A 13853-nucleotide genomic window follows, 5' to 3' on the forward strand; every position below is an offset into this window, starting at 1 on the left:
CCCCCGCTATCAGGTCGGGAGGAGGGCCCCGTGCTCCACCCCTCTCCAGTGTTTTTGTACCCCATATGAATTTTGAGCCGGAAGTTCTCCCCAAGTTCTGGCCTTACCCTCTCCCGGTAAGCGACTTAACTTGGCCTGTCAGGAAGACGCTTGGAGTCCACTTTTTCCTAGAGAGGCAGGGTGAATGTCCAGTAGGGGTAGGCAGGACATTCTGTAACTCACCAGGACTTGGCCAGTTTACCCAATACTGGCTTTGTAACTTTGGGCAAGCCCTGGAACTTTTTTGGAGCCTCATTTCCTAATCTGTATCCTGGGGTGATGATTTTTCACCTTCAGGCAGATTGAGATAAAAGGAATAAGTTGCCCAGCACTGGGCTTGGCATGTAGTAGGTGCTCAAATTAATGACACCCAATCTCAGCCCTGGACACAGGACCTAGGAATGCCTGCCAAACCCCAGACCCTCGACCCTCATCTGTGTGTATGCTGGCAGGATGGGTGGAAAGCTCCCATTCTCTAGGCCAGGGAAGTTGCCTGGCAGCCAGGACCTCAGGCTGCCACCTTTATAAAGCCAAGGAATCCTTGGGCCCTCTGACTAGAATCTTCCCCACCACCCTGCTCCTGAGAGATGTGGGCCCAGGGAGAGAAATAGGATTTTCTCGAAGAAAAGTGGGTAAGGACTTTCTGGAGGAGGTCAGGGACTGGTCTTCCAGCTTCCAACTGCCCCTTTCCGCTCTGTGGGTGGGGCGGTTTGTGGCTTGTCCCTCCCAGGGAGAGGGGCGGCAAGAGGCAGAGAGACTCAGGAAGAGATGAAGACTCAGAGGGCGGATGTGGTGGAGGTAGACCGGAGCCTCAGGAGACGGAGACGGACCTGTGAGCAGCGAGAGGGACAGGAGAGACGCAAAGATCGACCTGTCCGCAAGGCGGGCCAGGCTAGAGGACTCGAACACCCTGACTAGGCGTGGCCGGGAAGGGGGCGGGTCCCTGGGAAGGGGGCGTGTCCCTGCCCCCTTCCCGGTCCTCCCCTCCCCGGGGCGTCACGTGGGGCGGGCGGAAGCGCCCGGCAGGGTGGGCGCGCCCGGCCTGTGGCCGCGACTTGGCTGCACCAGCGTCAGTGGTGGCCCCGGGACCCCGGGTCCCCGCGTCCCCGCGTGGAGTCTTCGCTCAGAACAGGTCAGTGCGGCTGCCGGGCCCTCCCCGTCCGCTGCTCCTTGGCCAGGTGTGGCCAGGAGTTTCCCCATTCCGCAGAAGGGAACGCCGAGGCCGCGCGGCGACTCTGCGCCCGGCGGCTACTTCCGCGGGCGTTTCTCTGGGTCACGTCGTCTGTTCTGACTGGTGGTGGTGATGGGGTCGCCTCTGGAGGATGCGCGGTCGGGCTAGAGACGGTAGGGAGGAGGACGAACCGGCGGGACAGGGGGCTTCCAGCCTTCAGCCCTTTGGCGTGAAGTCTCTGACGTTCCGGAGCCAACTCGCCCTCGGGCACCTTGATTTTCTCATCGGTGAAATGAAGGCTCCCACTTCGTTGACTGCGGAGACCCTTACCGGTCTGCAAGTTCGTATGACCTTATGCGCTGGACCTGGGGCTCCACTGATCTTGGGCAGACTACGTCCGGGCTCTGCGCCTCAATTCCCCACCAGTAAATGGGGGCATGGCTTCCCAAGAGCCCCTACCTGGCCCAGTTGCTGCAAAAAGAAAGTGTGTGTTCACTGAATGGGGTCAAGCCGGGAGTGGGTTATTGGGACTGGAGAGAGCAGACTCCGAGTGCAGCCTGAGGGCATGGGGTGGGCGTTTGGTCCCAGATCTCCAGGGCGTGGTTTTTAGTGCTGGGGAACTCTGGTCGGTATCTGGCATATGCACCCTCACTCCCCCAAAGCTCCTGTCCTGGGGAGCCTTCCCCAGTCCCCAGGGCTGCAGGGTTGGACAGATATATGGAGGTACTCAGAGAAGGATTTGACTGTTTGCCGAGCAAGGTCCAGACAGAGGCACCCAGGATACCTGTCCTCGGAGAGCAGAGTGTCCAGGCTAGGAGAGACCTCCCAGCAAGCTCACTACAGGGTAGAAGGAGCCCTGCGGAGTCAGAAGACAGGTGCAGACAGGTACTGGGATGGAATCAGGCACTGGGACTCTTGGAGGCCCAGGAAGGAGGAGATGGTTGGAATGGGCCTTGGCAGTTAAGTGGTAGTTCACAAGGATAAGGACCCTCAGAGGAGGGTAAAGCTTGTGCAGAGGCAGGAACTTGCATGGTGTGTTTGAGGAACGGCAAGGAGATGGAAGTGGCTGGAATGGGTAGCAGGGGTAGAGTGTAGAGAGAACCAATCCCCCGGTCCCGTGGCTGGTTGAGGGTTGTCTAGACCCTGGCTTGGGGAATCCTATCTTCCCATTTGCTGCTTGCTCACTGGAATAGGGCAAGAGGGGGTTGTCCCAGGCAGAGCCCTGACAACTGTGAGGTGGAAGTGGGCAGATTGCTCCCAGGCCTCCCCAGTCAGACCCAGCCTCACCCCCACCATCTCTTGGACTCCAGCCGTGCCTTTCCACACATCACGCCTCAGCCCTTTGTGCAGGTTGCTTGTCCTCCCCCCTACCCTACAGAAGTTTTCTCCTCTTCCAAACCTCCCAGGTCCTTTGGGTCTTAAGAGATGGGCCTTCTCCTGCCTAGCCTTTCAGTGAGTGCTGTGTAGGGCACCACTTAGGAAGGGTCTCCTTGGAGCTCTGTGGGGAAGGGGACTGCAGAACCGTGGGGATGACTGGGACCTGGGATGGTCCCTGTGCAGCCACCAAACACTATGTGACTAAGTTCCCAAACCTCTCCATTTCTCCATCTGCTGGGTTGGGTGATAAGCCCTGGCCCCATGCTCCAAAGAGAGACTGCTGGAGCAAGAATTGGGCCTGAGTCTAACTCCTTCCCCCAGCAGTGAGTGTTTGAATGAAGAAAAGGGAGAACCTGGGGGGAAGGGGTCACTTCAGAGGGGTAAGGGGCCTCTGAGAGTCCTAGGGACTAGTTGTGGACTAGACTAGTACAAAGCCCTAGGACAGAGGGGAGTCCCCTCCACTCTCCGGGGGCCCTCTCCCCTCCCCACCCCACCCTCCCTTTGGCCAAGCTCAAAGCCAGCCAGCTGATGCCCAAACAAGTGGCCTCTGTTCCCAGGATGGGGGGAGGGGAGGCAGGACCTGGGCTGCAGGGCCTGGGCTGCAGGCCCGTCTGTCCAGCACTGACCCTGGCCCCCCGTCCTTCACTCTGGATCTTAACCCTTGGGGGCCTGAGATAGGCCCTGGACTGCTTGAAGGCTGGTACCCCTTACCCACCAGCTGCCCCCGCCACCCCACTTTAGGGTCCCAGGGGTTCTGTTGCAGCAGGAGGGGGTGCCGTAGGACATGAATTGGAAATGGAGAAGGAAAGGAGGGAACGGAGGTGGGAGGGAGGCTGAAGCAGATATGGCCATGTACAGAGATCACTTGGCCCAGAAGCTTTTCTCATAGATGAGGAGACTGAGGCCAGGGACCAGAGCTCAGACCAGGATCACACAGCGAGCCCTAGTGGGGGTTAGGACTGACCCGACTCCTAGTCTGGGCCCTCTTGGGGAGAAGAAAGGGAAAGGGAGGGACCTCTACTTGATTTGAATACCTACGGTGTGCCTGACACTGCGTATTTGTTAATTTATTTAACTTTACATCATTCCATGAGACAAGGGTCATCCTCCAGTAAGACAGGGGAAGAAACAGCCTCGGAGAGAGCTGAGTAATAATATCAGCGAGAATGACACCAGCAAACATGCACACGGCACCTTTGTGGGCACTATTACGAATGTTAACCAGTTTCATCCTCCCAACAAGCCTGGAAGTTAGGCACCATTCTACAGGTAAGGAAACTGAGGCACAGAGAGGTTAAGTAACTTGCCCAAGATGATGGCAAGTTAAGTGGTAGAGGCAGGATCAGGACCCAGGCATTTGTTTACCTCCTTTGGCCTGACTTCCCCTCCCCCAGCCTGACGTCACTCCTTGAACGCAGTCCAGTGTCCCACTCAGTTAGGGGCTTTCCCCTGGGTGGTGGCCAAGGCAGCCTCGAGCAGAGTGTGATCCCAGCCATGCAGACCCGGCCCTCCCTTAGGAGCAGAGTCCAGTCCTTGGGGCGGCCCCTGTCACCCCCTCCTCTGGTCTCTGTCAGGCTGGACTCTTCCCCCTCCATAGCCCTGCATGGAGGGGCACTTCATGTTTCAGGAAGGGGCTCTGCACCAAGGGTCTGAACAGCAGGAGGGTGTGGGGAGGCCCTCAGAGATCCCCTACAAGTACAGTCCCAGTGGAGCTCAGGGACTCAACACCAGTATCCCCAGCCCTGATCAGAGAGGACATCTTGTTCACCTAGCCCCCCTCCACCCCCCCCCACCACTGTCAGGCCCCCAGACCTGTAGATTCCAATCAGGGTTCTGGAGAGGACAGTCTCAGCCCCAAAAGGCAGGTGACCTCAGGTTCAGGGATGGCCTGGGGTGGTGGGGAGGGAGGGCAGTGCATGGCTGGTCTTCCACATGACCTTCCTGTGGAATTTCTCTCTGTCTCATCCTTTGGAACATAGTTCAGAAGGGAAAAAAGATTCTGTCCCATAAACAGGGCGTCTGTCCCAGACCATTGAGACAATCAGAGTCGCTGGGAGGGGATGTGGAGTTAAGTGACCAATTCAATAACAAAATTATTATTTAATAGTAGTAATAATAGTAGCAGTAGCTACTGTTTTTTTGGAAGCTTACTATGTGCCAGACACTGTGCTAAACATTTTATGTACTGATTTCATTTAATCCTCAACAATAGTCGTATGGGGTAGGCACTGTTCCCATTTTACAGGTGAAGAAACTGAGGCCTCGAGAAGTTAAGTAATTTTCCTGAGATCATTTATTATATAGAAGAGCTGGGAGTCTGAATTTCTCTAGCTTCACAGTGAGAACCCTGAGCACTGGGAGACACTGCAGGCAGACAAGATCCAAACCCTGTGCTTCTCTGGGAACTCCCAGTCGGGTGGCAGGCAGGGACTGGAGGGCCGCCGGGGCAGGTGACATTACTGGTGACGTGCTGTGGGGATGGGATGCCTGCTCGCAGGCTGGACTGGCTTCTGTCAAGTCTTAGCCCCCAGGGGCCCAGCCCTAGGATGAGCAGCTCCTGCCCACTCTTCTTGTCCTGTCCTGTCCAGTTTGGACTTTGTTGAGTACAGTGGTTCTCCTTTTTACTGCTGAGGAAACTGAAGTCAGTAGAAGTTAAGTGACTTGTCTAGAGTCTTTCAGCTGAGGAAAGGGAGAGCTGGGACTGGCACCAAGGGAGGGGGCTCTGAGGCCTGCACTCTACCTCCCTGCCTGGTCAGGGCCTCCTGGGCCTCGGAAGCCCTGAGCTTCCTTCAGATACTGCTCACCTTGCCTTGTCACAGTGTCCAAGTCTTTCTCTCTGGCCAAACCAGGAAACTGATTCCTCTCAAGGTGCCTGGGGTTTGGTACAGCTGGGTGTTAGTGACTGAACGAACAAACCTGGGGAACATGGTTGCAGAGCTAAGAGGCCAAGAAGCAGAGACCAGCTGTGGTCAAGAGTGTGACGCTCATGGCCAGTGGGGTCCAGAGGAAGATTCAGGGGTCAGAGCGCATCCCCCCTCCCCACTGGGAGGGAGAAATGTGGCAAAATCTTCCTCCTCCTCATTGTTTTCATTGTTGTGAGAGCAAAAGATTGTGAGGGCAATTGGGACAATTGGGACCTCTCACAGCCACTCCTCTGTCCCCATTCCCAGGGCAGGGAACTGGAGGTCACACCTGGAATCTCAGCTTCCCAGGGCCTTTGGGGGACCCTGGCCTCACCCTCCCTCCTTCTGGCCAGGCCAGTGCTGGGGTGGCAGGCCCTAGGACAAGGGTAGCGGTAGCAGGGCTAAGCTACCGCTTCCTATTGCTCCCCTCCCCCACAGGTGCCGGGGTCTCCTGTGCCACCTTCCTTCCCTGCCCCTGGGCATCCCCTTCTCTCCTTCCCTCCCCTCCTTCCCACCATAATGCTGGGGCCAGGGCTCTGCCTATAATCAGGCCTGGAGTCAGGAGCTCATGGTCTGTCCGCAGTCTCTGGTTCAGTGACAGGCCTTGGGTTGCTCATGGACTCAGCTTCCCTGGAGCTTCAGGGAGGGAGCAGGAAGCAGCAGCACCTGGGACATCCCAAGCCCCCAGCCCCCAGGTGTGGACAGGTCAGGACAGAAACCAAACAGCGCAGGTAAGGGGGGCCGGGGAAGGGCTTCTCCATCCCTCTCCACTCCGGCACTCCCTCTCCCCACATTGGGCAGCTGGGATTTTAGGATTCTGAGTCTTGAGACTGTGGGCATTGGGGATCAAGGATTCTAGGGTTTTATGTGCCAAAGATCCCCAGCTTCCAAATTTCCGAAATTCGAGGTGCCGAAAACCTGCAAAGCTTCCAGTTGGGCTGCGTGGATCCTGAGTTGAGGCTGAGCCCTGTGCCACACCTTGGCCAGCTGGTGCCAGACAGACAAGGCCTGGAGAGTTTCTTGGGGCTGCTTGGTGGTGGTGCCAGGGGGGGAGGCTCTTCATGCCCTTTGCACCCACCACTCCCAGCAGACACCCCGTTGACACACACCTTTCAAGAAATCTGAGAACCAGGTTCTGGAATGGACTAGGTGGTAGCAGAAGAGATAGCCAGCTTAATGGGGGTGGGGAGGAGACAGACAGGGGCCAGGCCTCCTCTTCATTTGTTGGGGGTGGCGCTGTCCTGGATGCCAGGATGGGATTGAGAGGAGGCCCAGGGAGGGCTGGTGGCTGACTGGGTCACAGAGCAAAGCCTGGACTGTACTGCCGGGCGAACCAGTTCCTCTCAGGGCCGACATGGAATGTGGCTCAGCAGGCCCAGGTCCAGCTTTGGAGTGTCAAAGCCAGGCTCAAGGGCTCTGAGGGGTGGTGGACAGAGACCTGGGCCCGGGAGCCCCAGGGGAGGCCCTGACCCTCCTCAGGGGGCAGGGAGACTGGACCTTGGCTGACGGCCTTCTAGTAATTCACAGTGCCTCTCCAGGTCCTTCCGGTGCGCATGTGGGCCTGTGGGCACAGCAGTTGCCCTCAAAGGGCCCTGGGCATGGGAGCGGGAGCTGCCTCATGGGGAAGAGGGCTGTTCCCTCCCCACGAGGGAGGTGCCCTCCTCTTGGAAGACTTCCTGGCTGGGTGAGCTCCTTTCTGCTGCACACGCCTCTGGGGGGGGGGGCGGGCGCCGTGCGTGTTCCTGTGTGCGCACGTGTGTGCTCTCAGGCCCAGAAACCTCCTTGGAGGACCTGTGCTTTTTCCTTTGTTTGGGTGCGATCAGCATTCCATGTCCCAATGCGTTGGGGTAGGAGGTACCTGGCTCGGCACCCCTTGACGTGTGAGCTGGATGAGGCTCTTACCCACTTCAGTGGGGACCTTCCCCCAAGCGGGCCGCGGTCTAGTTCTGCAGGTAAAATGTGTTTCCAGAGGCCTTGGCCTGATGGGGAGAAAGGGCCTCCCTGAGCTTTGCCAGATGACAGCAGGACAGCTTTGGGGTGGAGTCTCTCTTGCTTGGGAAAGGGGTGCCAGAGCCTCAGCTAAAGTCCTACCTTTTCCCTCAGACTGGGGCTGTTCCTCTTGCTGTCTCCTCCTTAGCTCTAAAGATGGATAGCTAAGTCTAGGGAGGCCAGAGATCCAGGGAGTATCTAATGGTTCTAGTGGTTCTGTTCCAGGACGTGAATCAAAACACTCCTCTGCCTTTACTGCCTGTGACCTGAAAACCCACCTTTCTCAATGCAGGGCTGGCCTAGCCACTTGGAGATGGAGGGTTACTCCAGTGTCTCTGAGGTCACCTGAGGGGACCTCCCCCTCATAGTTCTTCCAAGGAATAAGCTAGAGGAAGGGGATGGGGTGCTCAGGCTGGGGGGCCTGGGTCCTGTACTGACTCGTGTGGCCCTGGTTGGGTTCTTATCCCTTTCTGGGGCCCACTTTCCCCTTCTGGAAGCGGGAGGATTGGATTAGGAGGTTCCAAAATGCCTAAGGAGCAGGTGCTTGGGCATGTGGGGAGCTAGGAGAAGGCAGGGCTGGGGTCTGGCAGGCAGGAGGCTGGAGCTCTAACTGGTGGGCGCGAGCAGAATGGGAGGCACCTGGTCCTGGGGGCCTAGAGGCCAGGTTCTAGCCACGCTCTGGCCACTGATTGCAGTGTGACCTTGGACAAGTCATCACTTGCTTGGGCTCCTTGCTTTTCACGTGTAAAATTGGGAGATTTCATTCAAGCAGTAGATATTCACTGTCTGCCAACCCTGGGCTGGTAGCTGGGGATGCAGGGAAATCAGACCCCAGTCCTGCCTTCAGGGAGCACCCAGCCAAGGCTGGGGCGAGAAAGAATGTGTGTGTATATGTGACACAGCGACAGATAGTGGCATAGCAGTGTGACCCAGGCTGTGACCGTGGGAGCCAGAAGCTGCTGCCTAGAGCAGGTGACACTTGAACGTGAAGGGCAAGGTAGAGAAAGATGTTCCAGGCGGAGGGAGCCTGATGAGCAAAGTCCTGGAGGCCAAGTGTCCAGCGGTGAGAGTGGAGGGAATGAACCTGGAAAGGGGGAGTAAGTGGCCAGACCCAGAGGGTGGAGGCCCTTTGAGCCCCGCTGGGTAATGGGGAGCCGTGGGAGGGTTAGGCAGGCCAGGGAGGGGGGGATTGGTCTCAGAGATTTCTGGAAGTCTGCGGTGGTTCTCACCTGCTCTGGGGAACAGGACTTGCCCTGTGTGGGTGAGGGCTCCCCCAGCAGTGTTTATCGGGCCAGCACAGCAGGAAGTGGCAGGGGTAGCCACAGAGGTGGAGAGAAGGGGCAGGCCCAGCCACGGAGGGTGCCAAGGAGTCTCAGAGTTGAAGCTTTCGCTCCTAGACCTCTGGACCTGAACCTTAAACCTTGGCACCTACCTCACCCAATTGTCCCTCACCCTGCCCGTGTCACGGGCCCTGTCTCAAGCTCCTGACCAGGGCGAGCCATGCCTCTGTAGACGTCCTTTCACCCATGCCCCCAGTGGCCAGACACTTCTACCACTGGGGATAGAGCCGTGAATGAGACAGTGCCCCGTACTCTGGTTGAGGAGACTGACAATGAACAAATAAACATATAATACAGTGTCCGCTAGAAATAAGGGGGGTGTCGAAAAATGACGTGGGGTCAGGAGAGAGGGACTGATGGGGGGCACCTCTTTAGGCAGAGTGGTCAGGAAGGAAGGCCGTGCCGTGCATTTGAGAGGGCGCTGGGAAGAGTATGGGAGTGAGTCATGCAGGTGTCTGGAAGAGCATTTCAGGCAGAGGGAACTCGGGGCCCAGCCCTGAGGCAGGAGCACTCAGAGTCGGTTGGAGTAACAGTGAGGCAGGCACAGACCATGCAGGACTGGCGGGCCTTGTCCTGGCTTTGGCTTTACTCTGAGGGAGGTTGGAAGTCACTGGAGGGTGAGAACTGGTAGGTTGGGATCTGTTTTTGTTTTTTGTTTTCTTAAATTTACTTATTTATTTATTTATTTTTGGCTGCGTTGAATCTTCGTTGCTGCACGAGGGCTTTCTCTAGTTGCGGCGAGTGGGGGCTACTCTTCGTCGTGGTGCACCGACTTCTCATTGCAGTGGCTTCTCTTGTTGCGGAGCACGGGCTATAGGTGCGCAGGCTTCAGTAATTGTGGCACACAGACTCAGTAGTTGTGGCACGCAGGCTTTAGAGCGCAGGCTCAGAAGTTCTGGTGCACGGGCTTAGTTGCTTCGCGGCATGTGGGATCTTCCCGGACCAGGGATCAAACCCCTGCCTTCTGCATTGGCAGGCAGATTCTTACCCACTGCGCAACCAGGGAAGTCCCTGGGATCTGTTTTGAAGGCATACATTTATTCCCCACAAGCCCATTATACAGATGATGAAACTGAGACTCAGAGAAGTTATGTGAATTCTTAAGTCTCACAGCAGTAGGACCCCTGTCTGCCTGCCTCCCTGCCGCCCCACGCACCCTGCTGCCCTTCATGGCTTCCTCTTGTCTGGACAGTGAGGCTGAGTGTCTTAGTGTGGCCTTCAAGGCCCTTCTGAGCCCACACTCATCCTCCCTCCCCTCTCCTGCCTGACTTCCCTGCTCCTGGTCTCCACACTCTCCCCTCTGAGGAGACGGAGTGGAAGGAGGGGCTCCTGTGTGATCTTGGGCAACTTACTGAACCTCTATGAGGCTCAGTTTCTTCCTCATCTGTAAAGTCAGGTTTAAACCATCCACTTTCCAGATCGTCATGAGGATTATATGAAACAATCCATGTAGCAAGTTTGGCACAGCGCCTGGTAGATGGGAAGCACTCCATAACCATGGCCTTTTGTCTTTCTAAGCAGGGATGGCAGGGTCAGATAAGTAGGTTAGAATGTTCCCTGTGAGTGAGAGTCTTTCCTTTCTGTTGTCTGGTTATAGAGTCGGGGAGGCTGAGGTCCCACATCAAACTGGAGGCCAGAGCCTGTGGGGCTGGTCCCCCGTCTCCCCCTCTCCCTCTTTTCCTTTCCAGCCCCTGCCCCGCCCATCTGGTCACCTCCACCCACCAACACAGGAGCTTCCTCTTGTCAGGTGCCAGCAAGGGGCCTGCTGATCACTGGCTTTCCATTGCAGGGGCCGCCTAGGGAGAGGGCAGTGTCAGGTTCCTGTTCTCCTGGGCGGCTACTTCTGGGTGCAGAGGAGCCCCAGTCTCTCCTTCTGGGTGGGCAGGCACATCAGGTGCCCAGTTGCCTCAGAGAGGATGGAGTCAAGCAGCCTTCCCTTCCCCTCCCCCATCAGGCCAGGGCTGTCCTCAACCCCTCTGGTGTGTAGTGAGGCTCTGACTGACGTGACTCTGGTTCTGTCCACCTCACTGCCAGGGAGTGCCCTGTGCACTCCCATCCTCCCTGTGGTTAGCCCTGTTTCCTCCTGTTTCTGCCTCATTTGCAGCGTTAAGAGCTCCCCCGCTGCCAGCTCCTGCATGGGGGGCAGTTGTGACAGAGGAGGATCGTCCTTGAGTCACCCCGTGGTACCTCAGGCCTCCCCCTCACCCAGCACCTTTGGTGGGAGAGGTGCTCCCTGCCCTGCCTGGGGAGTCCCCAGCCCAGGAGGGCATGTCTGTGACTGAGGGGCCGGGGGGCCAGGCCAGAGGCCGTGCTCTCCTGGTGAGAGGGCACCAGGTCTCCACAGGTGCTGTGCGGCTGGCTGGGCACCTCTTCCAGGTGAGAAGGGCCTGAGCTGGGACCTGAAGAGTAAAGGGTTGGGGGCGTAGGGCAGGTGGATGTGGGTCTGGGCTGGGGGGTTCAGGTTTGGAGGAGCTCTGTCTTGTGGGGGGGGGATGGTTAGAGGAGCAGGTAGAGGGTGCTCTGGTTGAAGGTGTGGGGACCAGAAGGGCAGGGAGGAGGGCCCAGGGGTCAGACGGGCTGGGGAGGGGCAGTGGGGATGGAGAGGAGGGATGAGTCAAAAGCGAGGTGATAAGGAGGCAGTTAGAGGAAGGCGAGGGCGTGGTCCAGAGTGATCTGTCTGGAGGTGGGGGAACTGGTAGGGCCAAGGAGGTCAGTGTGTCTTGGACTTTTTTTTTTTTAATTGAATTATAGTTGATTTACAATGTTGTATTAATTTCTGCTATACAGCAAAGTGATTCAGTTATGCATATATATTCTGTTTCATATTGTTTTCCATTATTTTTTAATAAAATTGATCATTGTAACAATTTTATTTATTTTTTAGAAATGCTTATTTATTTATTTATTTATGGCTGTGTTGGGTCTTCGTTGCTGCACGCGGGCTTTCTCTAGTTGCGGCGAGCGGGGGCTACTCTTCATTGCAGTGGCTTCTCTTGTGGAGCACAGGCTCTAGGCACGCGGGTTTCAGTAGTGTGGCACACGGGCTCAGTAGTTGTGGCTCACAGGCTCTAGAGCGCAGGCTCAGTAGCTGTGGCACACGGGCTTAGTTGCTCCGCGGCACGTGGGATCTTCCCAGACCAGGGCTTGAACCCGTGTCCCCTGCATTGGCAGGCGGATTCTTAACCACTGCGCCCCCAGGGAAGTCCCTCCGTTATGGTTTATCACAGGATATTGAATACAGTTCCTTGTGCTATGCAGTAGGACCTTGTTGTTTATCCGTCACAGACTTTTTGACAGGGCCTGAAAACCAAACCTTTTAACTATCAGCTTCATTTATTGTGAGTTGAGGTACTTCAGACATTCACACTTCATCCTCTTCAGGGTGGAGAGGGGTTTGGGCATGAGGGGGGCCCCCGGTGAGGTTTGGGGGAACGTGGGTGAGGGGCAGGGCTAGGATGGAGTCAGATGCTGTTTAGAGGACAAACCACAGGTACCCTGGCGTCTCATGTTCATAGTGACCCTCAGTCCATTTCTCATTTGAAAGTCTGTGGCCTTCAGTCTGGCCTCCGGATCGGTGGTTGGTGGGGAGGCGGGGATGTCATTTGATAAACTGTGTCTTAGACCTTCAGGAAGATAAGACAGTGAGGGAGGGGTTGAGCTTTGGGGCTCAGTTTCTCATCCTCCAGTCCAGATGGCCCAGGACATCAGTTTCATTTACGATAGTTCTCTTGGTATTCTGTGCATGTTATATTGAAAATCACAAAGCTACTTTATAATGATGGTTTTGGGGAAGAAACTGGGACAAACTCATTTCTGATAGACTTAAAATGCTTTTATCATTGTAATTATGAAAGTGATATGCAACTGTAAAAACTTTAAACAGTACAGACGAGGAGGTTGTAGAAAGTGATTAGTCTTTCAAGATTTGGGGTGGGAGTTAGAGGTAGGCCTGAAATTTAGGTCAGGGCTGTCTACTGTCCTTTAGTCTTAAATGTCCATTGATTATTAATAAAACTAGTTGTACATTTTATTAGGGCGATGCTGAGGGGGCTGCCCTAAGGAGGTTGTTAAAATATCCTACCTCTCACCTAGTCCACTGGGTGTGGATGTGCGTGTTGCGCACTGCCCAAGGGTACCTGGCTGGGTGCAGGGAGAGCTGGGAGAGGAGGACTGAAACTCAGCCTGTCCTCTTTGCTGAGCTGCATGCCCTGCTGTGGGGCTCCTGAAGCAAGAGACATTTTTTTCTAATTTGCTCAATGGTCCCACCTAGGGTGGAGGCAGCCCCGCTTTCCCCAGGAGAGGCGAGTGGGTGAGTTCACTGTGGGGCGGGGCATATGCAGTGCCTGGGGCCCCCCAGGAGGAGGTCCAGGAGGCCATGGTGTATCCACCCTGGAGCCCTGCTGGGGGATGTGGCTGGAGGCAGGGTGTGGGGGTCACTGGTATCTGGGGAACTGAGAATTTCAGGGTGCTGAAGGCGTCCAGACTAGAGCCTGGCTACAGGGCCAGCACCAAGGGCCCCTCTGGACGGGCCCGGCCAAAGCCTTGGGGCTCAGAACAGGAAGTGTCTATCTTAGCAGCAGAGAAGTGAGCAGATGCCGAACGAGTGTGGCTTCTAGTACACACATGGTCATGTGTCATGGTCATCTGGGTGACAGCTCTGTTCTGTGGAGGGGGAAACTGAGGCTCAGAGTGTGACATGACTTGCCCAGGGCTTCAGGCAAGAAGTGATGGAGCCAGCACTGGAACCTGGTCTTGCCTGGCGTCCTGCGGGGATAGGGTTCTGGCCTGGAGCCAGTGGCCCCCAGTTCCCCACCAGATGGCTGAGGCAAGCCCTGGGGCCCGGACTCAGTCATTCCTCTGCCCTGAGGGCTGTTCCTTGTCAGCCCTCACCACTCCTGTCAGGCCACATCACAGATGGGATGGGGCAGAAATCTGGTGCCTGGGCAAGTGACGGGGCGGAGGTCCGGGGCTGCGGTTAGGGCAGGAGACCCCAGTGTGCCTCCTTGGCACCCATATGCCGTGGCCACCAGTCCC

General features: G+C 56.6%; 1 protein-coding gene across 6 annotated transcripts in view; it reads left to right on the top strand.

Moving 5' to 3' along the window:
* Positions 1 to 1063: 1063 nt before the first annotated feature.
* Positions 1064 to 13853, top strand: part of ARAP1 (ArfGAP with RhoGAP domain, ankyrin repeat and PH domain 1) — a 63126-nt gene continuing 50336 nt past the window's right edge. For all 6 annotated transcript variants that reach the window (XM_082660020.1, XM_082660022.1, XM_082660023.1 and 3 more), the window contains exon 1: positions 1064 to 1171. The gene's annotated coding sequence lies outside the window, so the exon portion shown is untranslated. The remainder of the gene's footprint in view (positions 1172 to 13853) is intronic.

This window comes from Grampus griseus, assembly GCF_964374135.1.
Source record: "Grampus griseus genome assembly, chromosome: 8".
Taxonomy (NCBI): Eukaryota; Metazoa; Chordata; class Mammalia; order Artiodactyla; family Delphinidae; genus Grampus; species Grampus griseus.